The sequence below is a fragment of the Lygodium microphyllum genome, chromosome 11 (assembly GCF_053477565.2).
Source record: "Lygodium microphyllum isolate KBCC chromosome 11, Lygodium_microphyllum_v1.1.10, whole genome shotgun sequence".
Classification (NCBI taxonomy): Eukaryota; Viridiplantae; Streptophyta; class Polypodiopsida; order Schizaeales; family Lygodiaceae; genus Lygodium; species Lygodium microphyllum.
This window is the reverse complement of record NC_141145.1, coordinates 70009190-70023787: the sequence shown is the minus strand read 5'-3', so window position 1 is coordinate 70023787 and position 14598 is coordinate 70009190. Positions and strand designations below refer to the sequence as shown.

General features: G+C 40.6%; 1 pseudogene; it reads right to left on the bottom strand.

The window, feature by feature from the left end:
* The window catches only part of LOC148028929 (uncharacterized), a 258438-nt pseudogene extending 244067 nt beyond the window's left edge, over nt 1-14371 (bottom strand).
* Nucleotides 14372-14598: the final 227 nt, after the last annotated feature.

The following is a 14598-nucleotide window of genomic DNA, read 5'->3' as shown; positions in this document are numbered from 1 at the left end:
GCATCGCCATTGCCAAAAATCCAGTGTTTCATGCACGCACCAAACATATAGAGATCCAGTATCACTATGTGCATGATTTGATGGAGGATGGGATAGTGGAACTGGTCTACTGTCCAAAAAGGAGAATGGAGCAGATATGTTCACCAAAGCACTTACGAAGGATCTACTTCAAGTTCATCTTCAGAGACTTGGCATTGGGCCGAGGAGATAGTTCACCTATGGGTGGACATTGAGGGGGGATGTTAGATATGATCAATGCCCCACCCTCATTAGGTGCTACCAATGATCCATGGTGCTCAAAGTTGTAAGGCCCCCATTATGAGGAGAAGCCAAATGTGAGCCCAGACATTGGTTGAGTCTTGACTTGTATATCAGATGAGGTCTATGTGACCGGATGGCAAAAAGGTGACCGTTGTGGGTCTAATCTTTGGGTTAGACAGAGTGGTTAAGCTGGTAGCAACTCGAGGCGCATTGCATCGAGCTGCAGGGTAAGGGAGTTAAAAGGGACCCCTATTGTGGGGTCCGGGGGTTGCGGAAGTGGCCCCTGGCTGGGGGGTCCCAAGGGGGCCAGCGGCCCCCCTGGCGGGGGTCCGGGGGCAGCGCCCCCGGCACGATGGTAAAGGGAATACTCCCTGGCCGACTACTGGAGGCTTATATGGTAGGTCGGTAAGGCCAGCCTCATGGCCTTCGCAGGCTATAAAAGCTAAACCCCTTCACAGCCATCGATCACTCATCTTTCACCCAATCAGAGTTGTTGTTCAAGCTAGCCTTAAGCTCTTCACCTATCTTCTGTCTAGATCGCCATCTAAGCTTCACACAGTGGAAGTGCACAGGTGGATAGAGCCATCTTTGTATTAGTTGTTTGAAGTTAAAGAATTTACTGATTCTCCTCTTATATATTGTGTACTCTCTATCTCTTTCTCAGATTCTATTCACTGCGCTGTGTAATATTTTACAGGAGAGGGAGGGAGAGTGCATTCTCTCTCTCCCTCTCCCTTTTGCTTTTGGAGAGTGTTAGGATATATTGTGAGAGGGAGAGGAAATGAGAGAGAAAGAGAGGGAGAGGGAGAGGGAGGGGAAGGGAGGGAGAGGGAGGAAATGGAAGAGGTTGTGGGCAAAACCTTTGTGGTATGAAGGAGATGCTCTCAATAAAAGGTCATCTTTGTCTTTACTTTCTATAGCAGTGCTATCCATGTCTTGACATCTAATTGAGCAAGGTCTATTTTTATGACTTGAATGTACTATTAGCCACCATCATCTTTGTCTTCCAAAGGTTCACTATTGATCCTCTATGCATATAAAATGTTTGCAATGCATCCATGTGTCTTTAAAAGCCCTCAAGAGAGTCTGCAATCAAGACCACATCATTTGCATACAATAAAATGGATATCAATATGCGTGCTAATTAGTCCCCCCAAACCATACACATAATCTGAGAGCTCATCATCATAAACACAAAATAGAGTTCAAGGGCACTGAATGAGTTTTTGAGTTTGTCCACAAAAAATGGCATCAGATGGGTGTTGACAAGAAATACTACTCCTCCATCGCTGCATTTGTCCTCTCCTTATGGATGCATGTAGGGGAAAAGGGTAGGAGGTGACCTCCCTCAACACTTAAAATTCCAAGTCACTTAGGATGGTGGGAAATCGAAGCATAGACATATGCCACGTAGGTAAAGGAAAAGAGTATTGATGTTTAAACTATTTGTAAGGCCCTCTTCTTTGATAGGAACCAAGAAGAAAGACATAAAATTTTTAGGTAATCTAAAGCAAGCATTCTATGTCAATGGAAGCTTTATGCACTATTGAATTTTTTTCTACTTGATGGGGAAAGTGCTAATAGATCCAAGACAAAACATCAAACCATCCTACGATAGGGGTATTGCATCCAATGAGTATCAAGAGAGCATGTACATGTCACAATTAGTCCTATTGTCTCACTATAATATATCTAACAAATGTCTCATGTATCATCCAATGATAAGAGGCATGAAATGTCTTAACTTAATGCTTGATGTGAGAAGTGACAGTCAAACTCAATGAGACTAAGCTTCAATCTCAATCCAAGTGCATTCTAGAACCTCCAATAAACAATGAGTGAAGGGTTTTCCCAAATTGTATTACAAGTCATTAAATTGTTTGCTGTAACGTAGATAAGATGGAAAACGAAGAAGGTCCTGTTGTTCAAGATCGCAAGGCGTATCTTAATCAGCGTGTCCCATGTCCTTGCTCTCAATGCAAGTTGGCAATTAGATGAAAACACCGATTGTCTATAGAACACGCACGACGATTTGGCGAGTTTCAATCTGAGATCATTGATCAAGCAATTGCGGATTTTCAGCAAATGGTAATTTGAAGTTAATATCAATCATGCATTGTACTTGCAAGCTAATTGAATACCATATACAATAAGATTGGGTCTTGCTGGCAAATTTTCTATCCAGGGAGGTGATGTCTTGTCCCAAGGGGGAGTGCACCCTTTGTGGCCAATTAGAAGAGTACGTGGGCGTGCGATGGATGGAGTGTAGGAGCCAATCCACCACTCGCAAGGACAATCTATACCGTCAATGCTAGAGGAGACAGGAAACCTTCCAAACCTACCTACAATCTTGGAGCCTGAGATGGAGGCAATGATCGATGCATTGATTCCCATGAATGTCGAGACTTCCGCTTTGGCCGCAGTCGAGTGCTGATGGTCGCGTGCAGCTTTCTCACGCTCCTTGGGTTTTGTCCACTAAAGAAGAGCGCATTGTGAAGCAAGTAATCAAGTCTATCTGCACTCCAACGGGTATGATGTGTTCTCTCAAGTCTGCATTTTCTAAAGACGACCAATTATCAGGGCTAAAATCCCATGACTAACATAAGATATGTCACGTTTGTACTACGAATGGATTGTAATTAGCGTGGGCATTTTGCTATTTAGAATGTAGCCATTATTCATAATGCTTTCTCATTTGTGGCAGTTTGTACTACCGATCGCGATCGCAGGATGTCATACTCCAGAAATTCGCGGGGCCATTTACAAGTTGTCGACTTTGGTGCAATGGATCTCACAGAAGGAGATTAAGACGTCCTCTATTGAATCCGTGAGGCCGAGAGCAGTGGAGACGGTCTATCTCTTTGAGAAATACCTTCCCACCAGCATGCTCACGATACAAATCCACCTTCTTGTGCATCTTGTGGATGAAGTGGAGATTGCTGGACCTGTCCATACGCGATGGATGTTCTTCTTGGAGCACTTCATGAAAACCCTGAAAGGCTTTGTGCGACAACGAGCTCGGCCAGAAGGTAGCATGGCCGAAGGTTGGTTGGTGTTTGAGGCATTATTGCATATTTCACAATGGCTACCAATGGTGGAACAAGACAATGAAATGCTATGGTCGCTAAAGGACGATGATAGACTGATTGGAGATGTGGTGGTTGGAAATGGGGTAGAAAAAAGAATGGATGTCTCTATGGAAGAGAAGGTAAAATCGCTTTTGTATGTTGCACCATGCCTCTATGGAGACGTGGCTCGCCAAGTACCAAATCGCTAGGCAAGATCGATAGAAAGCGCGAGCTGAATTTCGACGTAGTATGCGTCATCGACTGATTCGATATCCCGAAGGCATGGAGGAGATGACGCGGTTTATGTCAATGCGATGGTTGCATGGAGCCTTGACCGCAGTGTCTCGCAAAGGGACAGAGGTCTCAATGGAGGAGTGGGAATTCTCAAGGGGATGTAGTCCAAAGGTGATGAGAGATTTAGAATCTGTCGTATCTAAATTTTATAAGTGACATCTAATTTGAGTGTTTCAATGTACAGTATAAAATATATAGTGTAAAGTGGTCGCGCAGACAGCATTTTCGCATGGAACGTATTGACAAAATGTGCTCCACAATGGACTGTGGTGTCATGGCAAGGTTTGAGCAAGAAAGCCAATGATGAGCAACGGATTCAAACACGATTGTGGATGAGATGGAGTATTTTGGAAACTTGGAAAGTATTATTACGGTGGATTACCGTAGCTTCTCCATGATACTACTCGATGTGGAGTGGTTCAAAGTGGTACTTGGAGGAGCTTCTCCATGATACTACTTGATGGCCCATTGTGAACATGTGCATGGAGTCATTTTCTTGCCAATTGTATTACGACATGGTTTATGTCACAATGGTTTGAACTCTCTTGTACATGTTTGTGAACAGGTAATCTTCTATCCAAACCCCTGACAATCTCAATGGTGGTATGTTATATCTTCAACTCCCCGAAGTGCAAGACTATATGATCAAAGTGATGTTCCGAGCATAGATGAAAATAATATGCAAATAGAGGGGTCGATATTGCAAGGGGTGGAGGCCGTCGAAAGCTTGGAGCCAGCGTCCACTAACAATGATGGAAATATAGGAGTCCAAGAATTCTTTGAGAACAAGGCAAACTCATTCTTTTGTGGTGACATGTCTATCGACCTTCTAGTGTATGTGAAGTTGTGTCAGGAGATTAACATGGGATCATAAGATACTTCATACTTGGAGCATCCACTTACTCAATTCGTTGACCAGTCGCTTATAAGGGTACATAAGATATGCATTTTAAGTGAGATTTTTTTAAAATGATTTATATTACTGTGCTTTGTATAATTTAAATTGATTATTCTAACATCATTTTTTGTCTGTGTAGGTGATATTTTCAGGACGAGTCAAGGGATGAGCGATGAGGAGTTACGGGACATCTTCACACGCATGTCTCCAAACTAGATCGCCAGATTCAAAGAGATGGCAGCTGTCTCGTTCTTCGTCAGGGCGCTCTGCTACATCTGCTTCACCGCGATCAGATGCTTCGACTTCGAGCAGACAATCTCGACGCTCACGACTTGGGCCAGAGGGAGGGAGTGCATCGGGATCAAGGGGATGCTATAGAGATATAGAGGCAGTGAGCCCGCAGTCGACACGGGATACAGGTGTGACTCCTCGCTCTCGTGGCTTAGGTGGATGGTGTGGAGACACGGACGCAGTGCCTACATCTCGTCGTTCAGTTGGAGCTGCGTCACCTCCAAGATTTATCACACCTGTGGGGACATCTACTCCAGTTACTCCGGCTTTTGCACAGAGAGGTCTCCTGGATATGCCCAGGAGCGTGGACGCAAATGGAAGAGGACCCATCTTAGGCAGACTCCTAGGGGTTATGGATATCTGGTCGATAGTAGGTCAGGAGCCATCATCATGAATGATGAGGGGAGGAGGGTGATGGCTCGCATGAGAGAGTTTTGCCAACAAGTTTTTCGGCACAACATCTTGGATCATTAGAAGAACTTACCGGAGGGGAGCAATGACTACATAGTAGCATCCTTGCATGAGGAGTTTCCGGTGCCAACCGTAGTAGATAGATTCTCTGCGGGTTGGATGATGGATTGCATGCATGCATACATGTCACATAGACGATTCGATGCACGCAAGGCAATCAAGAGTGGGGCTACAAAGCCCGAGTGGTTAGATGCAGATGACTGGCACCGACTGAGGGAGGAGGCTACAGATTCTCCAGGACGTTGGAGTCAGCAGCGCGAGGCGGCGAGGGCACGACTCGAGGCTAGAGTGGTCCATCATCTTGGGAGTGGCAGCCACAGGACATATTTGGAGGACTTTGTAAGTTTTTCTTTTGTTTTGCTTGTTTATTTTTTTGAAATATTCTTTGTATTGATAATCATGTTTCTAATAGTTAGCATTTTGTTTTCTTTGCAGCACTCCATTACAAATCGCGATCCGACTGGCCTTGAGACTCGATATGCAGAGAGGCACGGTCTCATTGCATTGATCAACCGATTGTATAGACGCGGCGGCCCTGTAAGTCACTCATCTTTCTTGTCCGTAGTTACCATGAGATATTTGAATGCATTATTGTATGGTGGACTGATGTGTTGTTTCTTTTTTTGCAGAGTTTGTTCGATGCTCCTTTATGGCGGGACGAGCTTTCGGAGGATGAGGATGCATAGCTCGCTCTTGGATCCCTGGAGCTCACACACCTTTATTTTTGAGTCGTCTGATCTATGTAGACATATTCTATATATTAATGATATCCTGTCATGATTGTACCAATCGCTTTTTATGTGATCATGTATTTATTTCATGTATCAGTTTTATGATTTCAGTATACATTGTTTTTGTTTGCAAGTGCATTGTACACAGTAGTGCAAAAACTATTTTGTATGGCTCTCATAAAGCACACAGTGCTATATGTGGCAGGGCATCTTGCTGCCCTGCCACAAATTTTTTTTGCCTATTACCGTCGCTATGCGACTCTGATAGCGACGCCAATACCAACACTGATAGCGACGGTTTGCGACATGCATAGTGACGCCAATAGCGGCGCTGATAGCGATGCCAATACCGACTTTTCTATGGCGTCGTTAATAACGATGCTTTTTGAGACGACGGGGGAAAAATACCTCATAACAATGCCAAAAGATGTCCTTGAAACTTTCTTTCAAAGAGTATAGCTTGAAGTCACTCATAAGAACCAAGAACATGCCATGTTTTACCAAGATAAAAGAAGGGGATCACAAATAAAGCTTCAGCCCATGAATATTCAAGATGACACAAATAATCTCCCAAAGAGTACTTTCAATGTCTTTTCAAGGAAAGTGTGATTAGATGCAGCAATTACAAGTGAAAGTAGAGCATGTTCTCTTCATAAACCATAAGAGAAGAAATGAAGCATCAATGAGACATGATTCAACCCAAAAAGAGAGTGTTGGGCTGCATATGACAGTCCAAAATCAGAGCTTTATGTCTTCCAAATATCTCTTATTGATAGAGAAGAGAGTCTACATCAAGAGGCAGGTACATAAGACATTTCCCATTGGGCCTTTAAGTATAGCCCACAAGCCTTGATAATATAGATCAAGAAGTGGAACACAAGGCAGGAGAGAGTTGCTATTTCATAGACATAGACACAAACAATGTTCAAAGCTTCCTTCTTTATTCTTTAGTGAGCATCCATCCCCATGAATGGTTGCTACACTTAAATACAGAGATCTACCCCTGTCTAGTTAGCCACATGAAGCTTGATTCACAGCCAATGCATGGGCACAAGAGTGTAGTCACGGTCTTCATCTTCTTATTGAGGTTGCATGCCTTCATCTCCTTTGAGTGGTAGTGTATGAGCTGCTTTCTCCCTTATCCAGGATGTGCCCTATTCACAACCTGCGGAAGCCCATAAAATGCGACGTAAAAAGTAGAAGGCTCATGTCTTTCAAATGAAGTACAACTAGGTCACATAAGCAAGGCTATGGTAAACACAATGTCCCACACTTAGCCAACCTAGATAACTCCATCTTCTTTGTGACTTTTCTTGTCAATACACTTGTAACTCTTGAATATCATAAGTACACAACCACATCATAGGCTACCCAAGGGGACCTACCAAGTCATCTCCTCATGACCATATTTCTCATTTTTAATGTTCCATGACTTATAAAACTTGTAGCAACTTCATGTATGTATTGCAAGGAAGGATAAGAGTAAGTAACCAAAATCCAATCATCTTATCAAGGACCCATGATGATTATATTGTGTTTTAAGGTAGAGAGCCCCATCTTTATTACACCATGTCTTATGCTAGTGGACTTAGGTGTTTAAGATTTATTGCACTAGGCAAGTCTTTATGTAGCATGTCTAGGATACAAGTGACTAAGTGATACATGTAAAGGATAAAAGCTTTGTTTTTAAACCATGGGCAAGGAATCCCATGACAACGGTTAGATGCATGATTGCTTTTGGCAATAGCCAAAGACTAGATTTTGTAGCAAATGGATGTTAAGAATGCCTTCTTGCATGGTAAATTACAAGAAAATATGTATATGGAGCAACCAATAGAATCTGAGGATTTAGAGCATCCTACATACATGTGCAAGTTAAAGAATATGCTCTATGGGCTAAAGCAATCACCTAGAGCATGGTCTGACAAGATTGGAGAGTATCTTGTCAATATTGTCTTTTATATTTTTGATACTAATCACTCACTTAATGTGAGAAAGGGAGATGCAGGTTGTTTGGTTATCATAGTCATCTATGTGGATGACTTGATTATTACAGGTGATAGTGGTAATGGGCTTACTGAAATTAAGGGCTTTTTAAAGAAGAAGTTTGAGCTGAAGGATTTGAGTATCCTAACATAGTTTCTTAGTATTGAGATGATCAGATTTTATGATGGTATATGGCTATCCCAAAGGTAGTATGACTTGGATATATTTTCCATGTATGGCATGACAGTACGTAAGCCTCTTTCAGTACCATTAGAGAAAAATGTGAAGTTGGGTGTTGGCATTGGGGATGAGATAGAAGACCCTACTATGTTTAGGAGGATAGTAGGGAGTCTTACTATGTTTAGGAGGATAGTAGGGAGTCTTATCTACATGACTATCACATATCCAAACTTAAGCTATGTTGTTGCCTTGTCATTCAGTTTATGTAGATGCCTAGAAAGTCTCATTTGGACACAATTAGACACATATTGAGGCATGTGAAGTCCACTTTACATTATGGAATTTTTTATGAGGCATGTAAGGATGTACAAGTGTTTGGATACACAGATGTAGATTGGGTTGATAGCATGTTAAACTAGAAGATTTACTAGTGGATTCATGTTTTTTGTTAGTAGTATAGTAGTTACATGGAGCAACAAAAAGCAACCTAGAGTTTCTTTATTGAGTATAGAGGTGAGTATAGAGGTGCTACAATGGCAGCATGTGAGGTAGTATGGATGTAAAATTTATTGGGTGATTTGGATGTATAGGTAGATGGTCCAGTTGTGAGAGAGAAGGTACTTGCAGGAGAGATTGACTTAGTATATGTGAGTACACAAGATCAAATAGCTAACATTTTTACAATGCATTGGATACAAAGAAGCTTGGAAAGTTTTGAAGGTTACTTGGAGTTGTAGAGATATAGTTGAGCTTGAGAGGGAGTGTTGAGATGGCAAGCTCAACAGATGCGGACATTGATGATGGACCACCTAGCTAGATGAGTCTGCACATTTACACTTAACACGTTGGTGGTCATTATGATCCTTACATGGCCCACTGACTTATCACTTATTATATTTAGGTTTTTGCATCTACCTACAACTAGCATAGTTATAGTGCCAATTAATTAGTATATTTAGCTATGTACTATTTGACTCAGTAGGTCACTTTTCTTTACGTTATCTCTTATCTATACTTTGTGTACATTGTATTGTGTGTGAAAGAAGAAGAAAAAACCAGCAAGAAAATGTTTTGGCCTCCATCTCTCTTCTTGTGTCATTGAGTGAGCTTCCTCCTTTGTGTATAGTGTGTGTTTGGAACAATAGCACAAACAAGTCCCCCTACCACATGATTCTTGATGCAACTCATATAGAGACCTTGGCCACCTTTGCATCACAATTTTTGCCTAGCCTCCATAAAGTCACCTTATCAAAGAAGATGCCCCTCCTCAATCAGTCAATCACTTCATTATTTTTAGCCATCCTGACCCACATCCTATTTTGGATTTGTTTTCTTAGCTTCTCCAAAGCTAAGTTGGCTTTACTTTTCCTTCACACTTCTCAATATGTTAATATTTTTCCATAAAGTTATTTTTAAAATGCACATCTTCTTCTTCAAAAAATAATTCGTATCTGAGCCTTTTGTATGTTTTCATTCCCAATGATATTTGGGATGCAAGAGTATGTCTCCGTCAGAATCTCCTAAAATTTTCATGCCAAGCACCCATCAATGCCATCTAGGCTCTATCCTCTATACCTTGGAGCTAGATTTGATATCAATCATGCTTCAAGGGAAGTTTTTTCCTACTCATTTAGTGCAGATTGATTTTGCTAAAACATGCGTGACAACGATTGCATTGAGATGGAAGACAAGGAGGTGCAAGGAAGCTCAAGCAGTGAGACAAAAGGTTGTGGGGCAGAGGTGAAGAGGAGAAGATGAAGAATGGAGATGGGGGTGGGAAGGAGATGGGAGGCACAAGAGCAAAGGCAAGAGATGGAGGAGGGGGGGGGGGTGGTAAGGCTAGTGTTTCCCAAATACAAGTTTTTTTTTCTTTTTTCTTCTTTTTCTTTCTTTTTTCCTTCTTCTTCCACTTCTTGCATTCTCCTTTTCTTCTTCTTCTTCTTTTTATTATTTTCCTTCTTCTCTTTCTTATTTTTCTCTTCTTCTTTAGCTTAGCAAAATTGCACTACACAAGACTGATGATGCAAGACCTACTGAACAAGCAAGACCAACGATTTTCTTAATAAATAAATAATAGAAAAAATAAAACAACTAATCAATGGTTAAACCCTAATCATTAGCATGCTAATCTCATCATTTTTCTACCAAAATAAATTCCAATCATTTCTCAACAAAATGAAATTTAACTAATCACACGATGTTGAAGGAAAATAACATCAAGCCACAAATCCATAGAGGATAAGAAGTGAGGCAAGATGGAAGAAGGTTTGCAATCAGCACCAAGTGAGGTTCCCTAAATAATTTAGAAGCATGCTTAGTGAAGACAAGTTAAGATCCTAGTTCAATGCTCGAAGATCAAGTCAACAACCCAACTCATCTTCCATCAAGACACCTAAATCACGAAAAGATGCTCTTTTTGAATGTCACGCAATGGTATCAATGAACTTTGAACTCTTTATGCTAAGAGAAAGAATCTTAGGCAAGAGTGAAAGAGATTTAGATGATGATGGTTCATATGATATGAAAACCACCATTTTCACTTTAGATGTTCTCTAGAAGCTCTAAAATTGGTCAAGGCTAACTACAAGAAACCTCAACTAGTTGCAATTTGAACTATACTAAATCTTTTGACCAAATCTTAAACCCCAATTACTCAAAATGATGCTAGTAACCAAATCTGGACTTGAAACTATCCTTGCAAAGAATCAAATTCAATGCTATGATACCATAGTAAAGAAGCTAATTGCTACAATAAACTAGAGTAATGAAAATAAAAGAAATATACTAAAATGTCAAGAAAGCCATAGCCAAGGTAGCTAGGCTACTATGAATCATGTTACCATGATACAAAGGCTAAGAATCATTCATGAAATCTTGCAACATGATATCCTCCTCATGCCATAGAGGGGCAAGGAATCCATCATAATGCCATTGTGGCCAAAGAGTATGCACCCTCAATGGATAGTGGGAGGTGGAAAACTCAAATAAGTAGTGTTTATAATTGGCAAAAAGATGCCTAGCAAGCTACAACTTCCCCTTTTATATCTGATCGTAGACACAAGGCTAAATATTGTCTAATGTATTATTTTTCTTTGTTACACATTTTAAGGCCTTATAACATGTAACGTCAAGGTACTTTTTAGTATCCTTTGAAACACATTATACAGATGATTTCTTATAGGTAGACTCTCCAAGGCTGTGCTATATGGAAAGAAAGGAATAGTTGATTTATAGGTTGCATAAAATCTGATACGATTTGAAACATGCTCCTAGGGAATGATGTCATAATTTCTATCTTTATGTGCTCTCAATGGTACACCAAAAGTTAGATTGACTACTAGTACTTGAGAGAGAGAAGGCTATTAATACACCATATTTTCTCCTTATTTTTTGAAACTTAATCGAAGGTAATAACCCTAAGTGAGATAACAAAAATGCTATTAGTACTCCATATTTTCTCCTTATTTGAAACTTAATCAAAGAGGATAACCTAAGCAAGATGATGAGAAGGCTAACATGGCTAACATTTCTAGTGCATTTGTATTTGGTACCTTGATGTATGCCATGGCTCTATACATGTAAACATTGCCTAAGTAGTGAAAGTGGTTAGCAAGTGTATGGAAAACCTTGGCAAAGAAGCATTGAAATGTGGTAAAGAGAATCATGAGGCATTATATCTATATGCATATGCTTTGGAAGGAAGACTACATCTGTTCTTGGATATGTAGACTTTATAGGGTGGACAAGCTCTAGGAGATCTACTATATGCTTTATCTTTACATTCATAGTTAGGAGGATCACTCATAAATATATTTGTATATCTTTGCTTTTTATAGATTAAATAGAAAATATATGTATTTTATTCATGAAAAAGATACAAATAAGGATATCCATAAATAAGCCTTGAATGCACATAATATAGAGGATACATAGTGAGCCTCTTGAACTTTCACAAGTGGTGTAGTCTCTTAGGTCTCTCCATGATAGGCATGTATGGATTTATCCTACCACCAAGGTTAAGTACGTTTTGCAACTATCATTGAGGCCTCTAGAATAGCTATATAGCTTACTGAGTTTTTTTAGGACAAGCACAATGAGCTTCTCAAGATCCATAAGGATAATAACCTTGAAGATCTTCTCACACACAGTTTACATTCTAAGTACTTTGCACATTGTAGAGTAATAATTGGAATTGGATAGTATCTTCACTTTCATCTTGTACTCCCACAAGGCACATTGGCTTTTAAGGGGGAGGTTGTTGGGTAATGGCCAATGGACAATAGCCAAGTGAGCACCCCTTTTATAAGTACATATTGTATAATCATATATAAGTGAAGATAATAAAGAATAAGGACACCTTTTATTGGGCCTACTAGACTCTCGTGCATGATTCTTTCTCTCAATTCTCTTACACTCCATAGCTTCTACCTTGCATCCCGTGGTTACTTTTCTTATACATGGAGGAAAAGGTGCGGTGATCCCTAATAAACCCAATTTTTATACTACCAACCCATAGCGTGACTATAGAAGCTATGACACTATTGGGAGGATATGCTATTGCACCTAGAGGACATTCGCTATCTCCCACCCGTAGTAGTACTAAGGATCAATATGAAAATGAGCACTACAAGTACAGTATTTGCATAAAGTAAATTTGTATATTTTCAAAAGAAAAACAATGTAACTGAAAGAAGAACTGGCCATTGAATGCACATGATTTGTTGCCTGTTGGGGGTACCTAACCAGCATATGACCTTTATAACTTGACACGTGATGATATATATGGTATCTACTACAAGTGCTAATAGTATAGTTACACAAATACATATTCTTACTCACACACATACACACCACACATACTTCTCTCCTCTCTCTCTCCTCTCTCTCTCTCTCTCTCTCTCTCTCTCGCATACACACACACACATACTTTATGGATAAAATCATAAAGTACTTACATAACATGTTTTGTCAAACTTTGAATTAGAGAGAAAAATGACTTTTATAATGTAACGAGTGAAGGATATTCTTGAACAAAAAACCTCCATATGGTTGTAGGGTGCAACATGATGATAAAATGTATTTTTTTAAGTTATTTGCTTATTTTATACATCTTACATTGCTTATATACTTGATAGCTTTTCTGATTATGAGTTGTCTTATGTATTTTGTATATCTAAAAGTGCATGAAGATATGATTGAATTGCATGCTAAATAGGGTGCTTATGATTTCTCCTTGTATAAGGAGAGATGCAATAGAAGGAAAATGAATCTATTTCTCTAATACCCATTCCAAAGCTTTAAAAAATGAAGGGTCTATGGGGTTTTCCTCAAAGAGAACCCTTTGAACATTTGTCATATATCTTTCATCTAATGACAAAAACAAATGTAGAAAACTTAGATATTAAAAGTTCCTAATTTACCCATGAAAATGATGCCTTCTAAATCTTGTATCATTCATCAAGGAGAGCTCACATTATGGCGTCACTATTTGCTGGAGCTAGTTCTGTTGCCTACCCATGAAACTTGCAATTATTCCAACTTCAAAGAGGATAATTATTTCAATTATTTCACCTTCAAAGATGAGGGGATTGATACTGGATATAGAAGGGGAAAGGAAGTAAATCGGTCATACGAAGTAGGTTCATGCAAAGATGAATAGCTATGAAATTCATGGTATTTGTGTGTATAAAAGGCTTGATGAGTGCGCAGTAATGCATATTCCAGTAGCTATGGAGGAAATACTTCACATTATTGCTAAGGTCTGAGTATGTGTGTGTTCTCGAGAGACTTGTCTTGGGCGGCGGGGGGGGGGGGGGGGGGGGGGGGGTTGCGGGGGCTGTATTTGAGGAGGAAGACGCCACCGGCGGCGAGAGGGGGCCCGTCCAAGTATAGACGGAGCTGTAGTGCTGCGGCACCACCCTCGGCAGCGTCACCTGGAAGTTCTTGATATGAGCCCGCCATATCGCCTCGGGCGACTGCTTCACCAACACCTCATGCTCCACCACCTTCATTGTCATCCACGATATATTGACTTATCCTCTCTGAAAGCTCTCTCTCTCTCTCTCTCTCTCTTTCGGGCTGTAGGCTGAGGGCGCTCGCTCTCTTTCTCTCTCTTTCTCTCTCTCTCTCTCTCTCTCTCTGGGCGTGAAGGTTGGTTCTCTATCTCTGTCACGACGTCTTATCCTCCCTTCCTAGATATGGTGGTGGTTGCCTTGTCTTTGTCTCGCTCCATGCCCTCCTCGTGGACATTATTGGAGCTTCTGACTTCATCTTCGCGGTCCCACTTTTTAATATTTTACGAACCATAATTGCAAGTCGCCAACTTGCCACGTCCGTAACACCGATATTTGTAGCGTGTCTTTCTGTGAACATTCCTCGACGGACGGGGGCAAGTTGCAACCTTTTAGGGGAGAGGGAA